We start from the raw sequence: 13,504 nt of genomic DNA, 5'->3' as shown, positions 1-13,504 counted from the left end.
TGAAAGCTCCTTGCTAACTTAAGTAGGCAAATAGATTTTGAGATAAAGAAATTTCCTTTGCACTGTGTATCAAGTATGAAAAATGCTGCTGGAAGAGCGGTTTGAGCCTGGACAACTTACCCACGATAAATCTGGGTGGGGATGGAGATTTCACTTCTTATTTTAACTTCTGACAGAATAAAAAATGTATGAAGCAGCCTGACATTATTTATGATTCAAACAATGTTAGAGTGACTTTATCACATTATTTAGGTTGAATTAAGAAACATCAAATCTGTAGCAAAAGCTACATAAACAATAGTATATTACACACACTTGTTTGCATTCTGTTCTTTTTTTTTTTTGAAAGTCTCGCTCTGTCGCCCAGGCTGGAGGGCAGTGGCGCAGTCTCGGCTCACTGCAAGCTCCGCCTCCCGGATTCACGCCATTCTCCTGCCTCAGCCTCTCCGAGTAGCTGGGACTACAGGCGCCCACCACCACGCCCGGCTAATTTTTTTGTATTTTTAGTAGAGACGGGGTTTCACCGTGGTCTCGATCTCCTGACCTCGTGATCTGCCGGCCTCGGCCTCCCAAAGTCCTGGGATTACAAGCGTGAGCCACCGCGCCCGGCAGCATTCTGTTCTTTATACTTATATTTGAGAGGTCCCTCATGCTATTTTTTTCTGGCTTAATGTACTATGTTAATGTATCATAACTTAACCAAAATTTAACAGCATTGAATTGTTAATCACAGTTTAAAAAAATGGGTATAAAAAGAACCAAGATATTTCTATTTCACTTATTGTTATCCTTTTAGTCTCCTATCCTGTACTATTAAAAGTCTACTTATGGCTGGGAGCAATGGCTCATGCCTGTAATCCCAGCACTTTGGGAGGCAGAGGTGGGTGGATCACGAGGTTAGGAGTGTCTCAAAAAAAAAAAAAAAAGTCTGCTTATACATAAACATAAAATATTAGACATTTGTCAAATAGTTACTCAGAAAGTCCTAATCTTAAAGAAAGAACATGATTATCAAGTACCAAAAGCGGATACAACTAAGGAACTCCCCAGCACGAGAGTCCATTATCAGGTACTTTTCTAGACACTACAGGGAGGTCATGTAAGGCTAGAGTTCTGATTGACTTTCCCATGCTGTCTTTATCAAAAGGGAGACTGGGAACTGGGGGAGAAAAAGCATATGCCACTTGGAAATACATCAGCAGTCACTGGAGGCTCGCTGCTGAGCATACGCCCCTGACTAACAGTGCCTAAATGACCAAAACCACAATGTGTCTGCATGGGATTAACACTACCCCCATCATCCCTTTGGCCACAAAGATTGGCTCAGAGAGAGGCACGTGGCCAATCAGAAATGCACATTTCATGGTTCTTGCTGGGAATGCAGGGAACATGACCTCTGGACAGTGTGTGAGAATATGATCCCAGAAGCATGCTCACTGTCACCGCCCTTTACCCTACAAGGAGCTGGCTGCAAAACCAAGCTGACAAAAAGAGGTAGGCAGAGAGGCAGAGCAGAAGCCTGAATGACACTGGGAAGCTCTGAATCAAACCTAGCAGGGGCCAGCCCAACTTCTGGACTTTCAGCTATTTGAGCCTTTTTTCCCCCTTAAGCCAATTTAGGCCAAACTTTGGGTTGCTTGTGAATGAGATACAGTCAGATTCTGAGGACAGCATTCAGTAATAAATCCACTGATATATTGCTCAAAAGAACCCCTATTTGCCCCTAAAAAATGAGCCGCTCCAATCAAACGAGCATAATTTCAGGTTAACTGTATTCCTGTTTTTCCTACTAGGTCTTCAGCCCACAGTGATGACCTCCTCACTGACCTCCCTGCCTTCAGTGGCCCAAGCCCATCTGCCCACTGCCATGCCATTAAGTCCTGCTGGCTAACTCGATCTACAGGTCTTTAGTCTCTAGGACATAACTAGAAATGCCCTTGCACAGCACATCAGTCTCTTCAGGGCCTGTTTCCTGCAGGCCTGCCCCACTCTGACCTTCGACTACCCCCTCCTCAGCATACTCTTTTCTGACCTTACAGCATCAGGCCCCTCCTATTTCTGTGTCTTTGTACACACTATTCCTTTATACACACTATTCCTTTCTTCTTCCTTCAAGGTGATTCCTAAACTGGCAGTTGTCACTCAGGGACCATCCTTAGTTTTCTCTGTATTGATGCATTCACATTTGCACATAAAAGCAGAAATGTCAGTTTTAAAACATGGGATATTTATATTTAAAACTTCTGTATTCCATGGGAACATTTTACACACACAGAAAGTGTTAATGGTGTCTTGGGAAGTACAGGAATTTGTGTATCCATCGTTAGCACCAACTGTCACTCTGAAATTATTTTCACATTCCTTATGTGTAAAATTTTATATATTTTCTTCTGCCTAACGTAAGTGCTGATGCAAAATCTAAACCTGATGGTGATGGGAAAAAATTTAATCAATTTTCATATAAGAGCTAAAACTAATCTTATTAATCAATGTCATTCCTAGAAGCTTGAGACGAAGAATCCTTAGCTTTATTTATTTTATTTCTGAGACAGAGTCTTGCTCTGTAACCCAGGCTGGAGTGCAGTGGCGTGATCTTGGCTCATTGCAACCTCTGCCTCCTGGGTTCAAGAGATTCTTGTGCCTCAGCCTGAGTAGCTGGGATTGCAGGCATGCGCCACCACACCTGGCTAATTTCTGTATTCTTAGTGGAGATGTGGTTTTGCCATGTTGGACAGGCTGGTCTTGAACTCCTGGCCTCAAGTGATCCGCCCGCCTCGGCCTTCCAGAGTGCTAGGATTACAGGCGTGAGCCACCTCACCTGGCCAGCTTTATTTATTTTAAATGTATCAATTCATAAACTACCAAAAACATGTATTAGCTTCAAGCAACCTTTATAACAATTTTGAAATGGACTTTGTCTCAAAAAAAAAAAAAAAAAAAGCTGCTTTGAAAGTACAAGTCAGTTCCACCCCAACATCAATCCTCAGAGGTTAACTACTGTCAACAGTTGGCATATATCTTAACAGATTTATTTTAAATGTGGAATTTATCCCACATAGCAGAGTATATACAACGTAAATGTATAGTTTTAAGAATAATAACATATCAGGTAACAGTTAGACCTAGAATATTCCCAGTAACCTTAGAAGCCTCATCTGTCAAAAGCTATCTTTAGGCTGGGCATGGTGGCTCACATCTATAATCCTAGCAATTTGGAAGGTAGAGGTGGGCAGATCACTTGAGCCCAGGAGTTTGAGAACAGCCTGGCCAACATGGCGAAACTCTGTCTCCACAAAAAATACAAAAATTAGCCAGGCATGGTGGTGCCCACCTGTAGTCCCAGCTACTTGGGAGGCTGAGGTGGGAGAATTACTTGAGCCTGGGAGGCGGAGGCTGCAGTGAGCAGAGATCATGCCACTGTGCTCCAGTCTGGGTGACAGAGTAAGACCCTGTCTCAAAAAAAAAAAAAAAAAGCTATCTTTGTTATCCTCATACTTACTAGTTTGGGTAAGATCTTTTATAATGGAGATAATTTTTCTCAGAATCTGAAAGGTATTACTCCATATACTCTCAAATGCAACACCGTAAGTTAGAAATCCTAATTCTACAGAATGGGAGAAAATTTTTGCAATCTATCCATCTGACAAAGGGCTAATATCCAGAATCTACAAAGAACTCAAACAAATTTACAAGAAAAAAACAACCCCATCAAAAAGCGGGCAAAGGATATGAATAGACACTTCTCAAAAGAAGATATTTATGCAGCCAACAGACATATGAAAAAACGCTCATCATCACTGGCCACCAGAGAAATGCAAATCAAAACCACAATGAGATACCATCTCACACCAGTTAGAATGGTGATCATCAAAAAGTCAGGAAACAACAGGTGCTGGAGAGGATGTGGAGAAATAGGAATGCTTTTACACTATTGGTGGGAGTGTAAATTAGTTCAGCCATTGTGGAAGACAGTGTGGTGATCCCTCAAGGATCTAGAACTAGAAATACCATTTGACCCAGCATTCCCCTTACTGGGTAGATACCCAAAGGATTATAAATCATGCTAATATAAAGACACATGCACACGTATGTTTACTGCGGCACTATTCACAATAGCAAAGACTTGGAACCAACCCAAATGTCCACCAATAATAGACTGGATAAAGAAAATGTGGCACATATACACCATGAAATACTATGCAGCCATAAAAAAGGATGAGTTCATGTCCTTTGCAGGGACATGGATGAAGCTGGAAACCATCATTTTCAGCAAAATATCACAAGGACAGAAAACCAAACACTTCATGTTCTCACTCATAAGTGGGAGCTGAACAATGAGAACACATGGACACAGGGAGGGGGACATCACACACCGGGGCCTGTTGGGAGGTGGGGAGCTGGGGGAGGGATAGCGTTAGGAGAAATACCTAATGTAAATGACGAGTTGATGGGTGCAGCAAACCAACATGGCACATGTATACCAATGTAACGAACCTGCACATTGTGCACATGTACTCTAGAACTTAAAGTATACTACTAATAAAAAATCCTAATTCTTTGGGTAAGGCTTGTTTTTTTCTTTGGAAAAATCGTAGCTGCTTCTTTGTCCCTGATGGTCTAAAATTTCAAAACCAAACACCTTCACAGAGTGGTGGTTCTACCATCAACAGAGTGATGCTTCTTCCCCTTGAACCTGTGTGGGCTCCAGTCAGCTCAACAGAGTGCAATGGAAGTGATTCTATGTGACTTTCAAGGCTGGGTGGTAAAAGGCCTTAAGCTTCTACCTGATTCTCTTGGGCTACTTGCTTTGAGGGACCCAGCCAACCACATAAGCCTAGCTACCTCCTGACCCACACGAAGAGGCTCTGGTCAACAATCCCAGCTGAGTCCGGCCCTCCAGCACACCTGCCAAGATGACAGACATGTCAGTAAAGCTATCTTGGGCCTTCCAACTCAGCCTATCTGTCAGCTGAGTACCAATGAGTGACTTTGGGTGAATCATCCAATTGAGCCCTGCCCAAATTCCTTACTTACAGATTCTGTCATATGATAGTGTTGTTGTTGTTTTAATGCTACTAAGTTTTGGGGTAGTTTCTTAGGCAACAACACTCTGCTCACAAATAAGAGTATTTCTTTTGTACTAAACAACTCTCTTTTAAACTCAAGAGAACCACCCCTACCCCTCCCATTATTAACTTTTACAGTGAACAAATCCAGGTTCATTCTATCTATATGTACCATCAAAAGATTTTTACTGTAGTTTCCTAAAATTTATTATTTTTTTAACCTGGTCATCACGTCACAAAAAATAACAGTAATTGCCACTGGAATTTGTCAGTCCCTTTTCAAGGGACCCAATTGTGTCAAAGGTAATAATTACATCCAGAAATATTATAGTGACCATGTTTGCTAAACGCATAATTAGGATATATGGCAGGGCTAAGTATTTCAAATTGAGATTGTTAGGGTAAATGTTGGAAATACTGTATCAGCAGCTTATCTTTGCCTCTAACAAATGCATTAGCCTACCTGCTAGAAGAGGAGTAGTTAGTAGGAAAATAACTATTTGAAGGAAATGTTTGTATGAATAGTATGAATAGCAATAATAATAGCAATAGTCGTCAATATTTACTGAGCACTTCCCGTGTGTCTAGTACTCTTCTAACTATATTATCAGTACACAAAATGATGCCCGGCACCTATATGGTCAATAAATGAATCTCCTTTAATCCTCAGTAACGATATTAGATATGCACATAATTTGTACAATTTATAAATGAAAAGACAGCTATAGTGCCAGCTACTTGGAAGGCTGAGACAGGAGGACCCTTGAGCCCAAGAGTTCGAGGCTCAGTGAGCTCTGAGAGACATTGCACTCCAGCCTGGGCGAAAGTAAGACCCTACCTCTAAAATAATAATAATAATAATAAAGAAATGGAGAGTCAGGCACAGAGATGTTTACTTGTCCAAGTCAGTGGTCTAAGTTGGAAAGTAAAGAAGGTGGGGTTAGAACCCAGGTCTTCAGACTCCAAGGCCTACGTTCTTAACAATGTGATACTGACTTACAGTAAGTGGGGAAATCTCACAAGGGAAAGAGAGAACAGGAGACTGGGGGTCTGAAAGTCACTTGGGATAAAAGTCAAGGTGCTATTAAAGGAAATTTTGGTCTGGGTCAGTGGTACAAGTTTTTTCACCCTATAACCCTTCTGATATCTCCTGCTTAATTCTTCATGAATTATCCAGTGATGTATATGCTATTTTATACCTACTACCCAGACTGGTTTTTGTCATTATGGGAGTCAAAGTGAATACTGGCATGTATATATTCTTCCATCAGTAGCATGAACACCTTCTTCTTTTTTTTTTTTTTTTTTTTTTGAGATGGAGTCTCACTCTGTTGCCTAGGCTGGAGTGCAGTGACACAATCATGGCTCACTGCTGCCTCGACCTCCCTGGGCTCAGCTGATCCTCCCACCTCAGCCTCCCGAGCAGCTGAGATTACAGGCACACACCACCATGCCTGGCTAGTTTTTGTATTATTTGTAGAGACAGGGTTTCTCCATGTTGCCCAGGCTAGTTTCAAACTCCTGGGCTCAAGTAATAGCATGGAATAATTCTTAGGAAGTTTTCAGGGATATGGAAGGTTCTAGAAAGATACTCCTGACCTTCTTCCTGGAGCTCTGAATGCTAATTTGAAATAAGAGAATAAAAATTGGAAGTGTTGTTTAAATGCAAATAACAATGCTTGTGATGTAGAAGGTTATTTAAAGTCTGTTGAATAAATGTTTGTTGAAATACAGCGTATGCAGTGACACACACGAGGAGCGCTTTATGGTTAGACTTTTATAGTTCCTATTGTTAAAGATTCTAATAAACTGTAACAGGAAACACCGCAGATGCTAGCTTTTCAAGAAGCATAATGCTGAACAGGACACGCTACAGGAGTATGTTACAAATAGGCTGAAGGAGCAAATGAGGTTTGTTGAATGGAGAAGGGATGAGTCTCGCCTAGCACTCAGGACTGGGATTATTATTATACAACCTGTGGGCAAATACAGATAATGTAATAATCCAGTTACATTTCTAGAAGGATGGACTCTGAGCTAAAAGGTACAATTTGATTAGGGGATTTAAAACAAGCAACAGTAACTTCTCTGCAGGGCAGGCCCCAGTGTGTGATTATGGGGTCTACACCCACTCCTAGCATGCTTCCCTCCTACACACAGTCACAGGCCTGAGAAAGAAGCATGTGGCTATCCATTTGTCTAATACGTATCTGAGCCTCTTGTATATTCCAGGAACTGTTTTAAGGGCTGGGAATCCAACAGAAAACATAGCAGAAAAGGTCCCCAACTTTGGCTGGGCATGGTGGCTCACTTCTGTAATCCCAGCACTTTGGGAGGCCAAGGCAGGCGGATCACTTGAGGTCAGGAGTTCGAGACCAGCCTGGCCAACATGGTGAAACCCCATCTCTACTAAAAATACAAAAATTAGCCAAGTGTGGTGGTGGGCACCTGTAATGCCAGCTACTCAGGTGGCTGAGGCAGGAGAATCGCTTGAACCCGGGAAGTGGAGGTTGCAGTGAGCCGAGATCACGCCACCACACTCCAGCCTAGGCAACACAGCAAGAGTCCCTCTCCAAAAAAAAAAAAAAAAAAAAGGTCCCCAACTTCATGAATTACATATGCCAGTAGGGGAGACATAATTAAATCACAAGTAATCATATAATTTCAGGTAATAAAAAATGTCATGAAGAAAAATAAAGCAGGTAAGAGGGCTGAGAATGGGTGGCTTCTATTTTAAATACAGTGGGTCAGGGAAAGACTGAGGATAAGACAAAATATATATCAAAACCAAACTATGCCATTAAACAAATAAATACTCTCTTTTAAAAAGTAATTCGTGGCAGCACAACTCTCTTGCCTAGATTAACTAGAAAAGCCAGTAACGACACAAAGCCAAACCAAATCTACATCACCTGCTCCAGGGCATCAGAGCCCTGCTGAGATGCCAGGCCTTGAGAAGACAGTGAGTGCCAAGGGAAGGGAGGTGTGGGCACAGGGCACTGACATCTGCAGCTGCTTCCTTCCTGGGTAAATGTGCTGACCTAGGTCCGGGACAAGAGGCTGAGAAAAAGGTGGCCCTTTAAAGAGGCAAAGAAAGCAGCAGAGCTTGGAGTGAACTCTTAGGGCCAGAGGGAGAACACCTGAGAACAGATGCCAGGATCCAAGCAAGAGGAAAGAGTCGGAAGCAGAGGCCACTCTGCTGGCCTCCCCTCTGAGCACGTGAGGAACTCTGAAGCTGTGTGGGACACAAGGGGGACTTCTGGGTTGCCAGTAATCTTCCATTTCTGTGTGTGGCTATAGTTACAGGGATATGATCTTTGTGAAAATTCATCAAGTTGTACATTTTTCTGTACGCATTTTATGCCTCAATAAAAAGTTTAGGGAAAAAAACCCCTTATTCTTGTACAGAATCCATGGTTGTTCTCTATATGGAACAGTTAGTAAAGTTCTGGGAGTCCTAAGATCTAAAAAAGAAATCTAACCGTCCAACAACACCTAAAGCCATCACTCAGATGGAGGGGCCATCACGAAAGGGTACTGCGGTCTGCAAAGAAAAAACTTCTAGAGAAAGACAACAAAATCGGCCAGGCGCAGTGGCTCACGCCTGTAATCCCAGCACTTTGGGAGGCCGAGGTGGGAGGATCACGAGGTCAAGAGTTCGAGACCAGCCTGACCAACATATTGAAACCCCGTCTCTACTAAAAATACAAAAATTAGCTGGGCATAGTGGCGCGCGCCTGTAATCCCAGCTACTTGGGAGGCTGGGGCAGGAGAATCGCTTGAACCTGGGAGGCGGAGGTTGCAGTGAGCTGAGATTGCACCACTGCATTCCAGCCTGGGCGACAGGGCGAGACTCCATCTCAAAAAAATAATAATTAAAAAAAATAAAAAAAAGAGAAAGAAACAAAGCACTACTTTGTACAAAGGTAGCTAGACAGGACTTTTTTGGGGTGGTTCAGCACCCTACTCATTCCATATTTCCTTGGAGAATCATCCTCTCTAATTCTTAGTCCTTGTGGTTCCAGGTGCTTGTACCCTAGCCACCCAAGTCTTGTCACTGCAGTGGTCAGGTCAGGAACAGTTCCACAGCAAAGCTGACCTATTAGGATGAGAAGCCTGCTCTTTTTTTTTTTTTTTTTGAGATGGAGTCTCGCTCTGTCGCCCAGGGTGGAGTGCAGTGGCGCAATCTCGGCTCACTGCAAGCTCCGCCTCCCGGGTTCACGCCATTCTCCTGCCTCAACCTCTCCGAGTAGCTGGGACTACAGGCGCCCGCTACCACGCCCGGCTAATTTTTTTTGTGTATTTTTAGTAGAGACGAGGTTTCACCGTGGTCTCGATCTCCTGACCTCGTGATCCGCCCGCCTCGGCCTCCCAAAGTGCTGGGATTACAAGCGTGAGCCACCGTGCCCGGCCTGAGAAGCCTGCTCTTTCTGCTGGGCACACATACACAAAAAAGGGTGTGAGTCTGAGCTTACAGCGGGCAGGGTAGAGGTGAAGCTTGAGAATAAAGAAAACAGACCAGGCATGGCAGCTCACACCTATAATCCCAGCACTTTGGGAGGCCAAGGTGGGTGGATCACTTGAGGCCAGGAGTTCGAGACCAGCCTGGCCAACACGGTGAAACCCTGTGTCTACTAAAAATATAAAAATTAGCCAGGCGTGGTAATGCACGCCTGCAATCCAGCTACTCAGAAGCCTAAGGCAGGAGAATCACTTGAACTCAGGAGGCAGAGGCTGCAGTGAGCTGAGATCGCCCCTGCACTCTAGCCTGGGCAACACAGTGAGTGTTTCATCTCAAAAAAAAAAAGACAACAGAGAAGGAAAGCTAAAAGACGGGGCACTGATTTTACTGTAGGCCCTGGATCAAGTTGCCACTGGGGTCAGCCCTAATTCCCAGATATTTCAAGTTTTTTAAACCAGTAAATGCTCCAAAATTTACTGACTGTGTGGCCTTGGCAAGCTATTTAACCACTGTCAGTATCTCCACCTATGAAATACCACTAATAACAAGATGGTGTAAGGAGGATTAAATGAGTTACTGTGAATGGAAAATGAGTGCCTGCAACAGTGGCTGGCACACAGCACATGATACACATGTGTTTGCTTTTACTATTACTTCTGTTTAAGCCAGATTGAGCTGGGTTTTCTGTTATCATCGCAGACTCCTAATAAGAATAATAAACAAAGAATGCATTATGCTGAGAGCATCAATGTATAACAATACAATAAAAGTTTTAATAAACTCTCAATGGTAGTTTAATTAGCTATAAAAGAAACGAAAGCATATTTGGGGTAATAAGAACAATACTGAAAGACACCCTCATCTGCTAGTGCATCCCTTCCCACCTGTGACAGATCATGGGGAGATCTGCTGTCAACTATCAATCTAGCACAACCTCTAGGCAGGAAAAGTTAACTCCCATTTTAAGTTATAACGTTACTGAAGTTTTCCTTTCAGTCATTTTTGAGTAAGACTGTAAAACGTTTTAAACTAATGTAACAAATGTGTTGTAAGATGTACAGGATCTAAGCTTAATGCTCCAGGTCACCAGTCAATGCACATTGCCATGCCATTCACTTTCAGGTTGTGGGAGCTTAATAGTTACTTTCGAGGTTTGGCTTGCAGACTGGGTAAGGCAGTCCTTACATATGAAATGGCTGGTGCTGCATCTTACATGCTGTGATGTTCCTTATGTGACTAGGCTACTGATTTTTAAAAGATGGAAGGCACTGTAGTAAAATGTCAACTACTAAATGTAGAGGGGATAACTGAGTTAGGAAAATCACCACTTTTCAATCACCCAACTAATAACTGATTCAGGCAAGGAACATCAATGGAGTAAAAGTATCAAAGTCTCCCTGCACAGATCACTTATTCATTACAAGGAGAAACCTGGTGGACACCATCTGAACCATGATAAAGCAAGTCAGAGTTTCCAAGAATGATACAGACTGTCGTCACTGGCCTTCTAATGTGATATGCAGAAAAAAAGGAAACATCATTATGCAATGCTACTACCATAAACACACAAGCCAACTCTAAACACGCGGAAATATCTGAAAAACCCAAATTAAGGGATGTTTTCCAAAACTGGCCTGGACTCTCCAAAAGTGTCAATGTCATGAGACGCAAAGGAAGAACAAGGAATTATTACAGATGAAAGGAGATTAAGGAGATGTGGCCATTAAAGTTGATGATGCATAATCTCAAACTAGATACTAGATGAGGGAGAAAACTGCAATGAGAAACAGTATTGGGACAGGTGACAAAAACTGAATATTGACTGTATATCTGACAATCAAGTTTTATCAATGCTAATTTTCCTGAATTTTGTAATTGTAATATGACTAAGGGAAAGTCTTGGATCTTAAAAAGTACATGCTAGTTTACTCAGAAAGGTCAGCATGAAGAGAAGACAGAAATAAAGCAAAAGTAGAAGATGAAGAGAAGTGGGCTAAAGGGTACAAACATACACTTAAACAGAAGGAGTCACTTCTAGTATTCAACAGTATGGTAGGGAGACTATAGCTAACAATATTTATTGTATATTTCAAAATAGCTAGAAAAGAATTGGACTATTTCCAACACGAAGAAAAGATAAATGTTTAAGGAGACAGGTAACTCAAATACTCTGATTTGATCATAGCATCTTATGTGATACTATCAAAGTATCACAATACCCACAAATATGTACAACTATTATATATCAATAAAAAAAAGCAAACGTGAAAATACTAACAATTGATGACTGAAGAAAACATGAGAGTTCTCTGTACTATCTTAGCTGTTCTTCTGAGGTCCGAAATTATTTCATTTTAAAAAGTTAAATTTATTTATTTTTTAAGAGACAGGGTCTCGCTGTGTTTCCCAGGCTGGAGTGCAGTGTCATGATTGCTGCTCACTACAGCCTTCACCCCCCAGACTCAAGCAATCCTCCCATCTCAGCCTCCCAAGTTGCTGGGACTACAGGTAAACCCCACTGCGTCCAGATAATTTTTTTTTAAGAGATGGGGTCTCACTATGTTGCCCAGGCTGGTTAAACTTTTTTTTAGAAAAGATTAATATATGATTTCTGCCCATAAGGATGTTATAACCTACTGAGAAACAGAATACATTCCAGTAACGATAATGAAAAGCTTTACAGTAAAATATTATCAAGTTTGGTAGAAGACATTGCTTTCATCAGAAATTATCAGAAAAAGTTTCAGAGACAGAGGTGACCTAGGCTTTGAAAGATGGGTAAGAAAAGCAGTTTATATAAAATAAAAGTGATATGTAGTGATTTCCTGATTATCTTAGAATATACTTCCCAGACAGAGTAATCATGACCAAAAAAAAAAAAAAAGAAACATTTGCGGAAATAAAACTACTGGCACAGTGATGGTATCTCCATATCACAAGGCAGTTGTTCTCTGGAACTACATTGTAACCAGCCCACCACCACAACTGTGTTTATAACCCCGCCCAAATTAGAGGTTTATAGATGATTCAGCCTTAAACAAGACTAGGATCTGATAAGCTTTACTTCCTTATCATCCTGCACAACTGAGACCAAAGTGATGCATAAAATCTGTTTCAAACTCCAGAGCACTGTGTGTTTGCTTTAGCCTAAAACAGAAAAGTGATGGGTCTTAAAACTGGCCACTCACGGCTAGACTAACTCAAGGACTAAGGGGTGAGTGAAGATGTGAGGAAATGAACACCCAGGAGTAGTTTGGCCTCCACTCGAGGGGCTGCGTTATCACAAGCATGAGCCAGAGATCAGGAAAGGTGGCACACATCTTCACCCAGGTCTGTCAGCCTTGCTGTTAGCTGGAGTTCTGAATGACAGAAGCTAAGGCCCCTTCCACTCTCCTTACTCTTGCTAGAAGAGAACCATCCTTGGCTTCTGCATCCTCTCTGCCTGGGGAAACAGTAAGCACATCCTCCCTTTGAGTCAGGCATCTGGCTTTTGCCGCCTTTAACGAGGGACTCTAACTTCATGGAAAAGCAATGCAGGGGCTAAAGCATTTTCAAGTCATGTCTTACTAAAACAGGTATCATTTAAAATTTGACCTTCTTCATTGGCATGGGATCTGGCACACATGGCTGTTACTCTGGACCAAGTAGAAAAGTATTTTAGGGCCTTTTATTTCCCTATGGATTCTCCTTGTAACTCCAGACATGTTATGTTTTCCCTAACCTTTATCTGTCCTGTGTCCTGAGAAATGAACCAGAACTCTGGAGGAAGGATCAAACACAGCTGCAGATACTGATAGTTCATCTTATCTCTGACCACAACCCCCTAGAGCTAGTAAAGAAACCAGAGGATTCACAAGTCTGATCAGAGATGTGATTGACTATAATCTTATTAACATCTGGCCTGTTTTATCCTGTATGTCCTGTAGCACCCAGCACATACTTTGTGCTAGTAAATTTATTGGTGTTGATTAAATAT

General features: G+C 42.1%; 1 protein-coding gene across 3 annotated transcripts in view; it reads right to left on the bottom strand.

Moving 5' to 3' along the window:
• KIAA0232 (KIAA0232 ortholog) overlaps positions 1-13,504 on the bottom strand; it is a 100,651-nt gene that overhangs the window by 42,914 nt on the left and 44,233 nt on the right. The gene's annotated exons all lie outside the window — the stretch shown is intronic.

The sequence above is a fragment of the Nomascus leucogenys genome, chromosome 20 (assembly GCF_006542625.1).
Source record: "Nomascus leucogenys isolate Asia chromosome 20, Asia_NLE_v1, whole genome shotgun sequence".
NCBI lineage: Eukaryota > Metazoa > Chordata > Mammalia > Primates > Hylobatidae > Nomascus > Nomascus leucogenys.
Note: the sequence above shows the minus strand (reverse complement) of the source record. Positions and strands in the feature narration are given on the sequence as shown.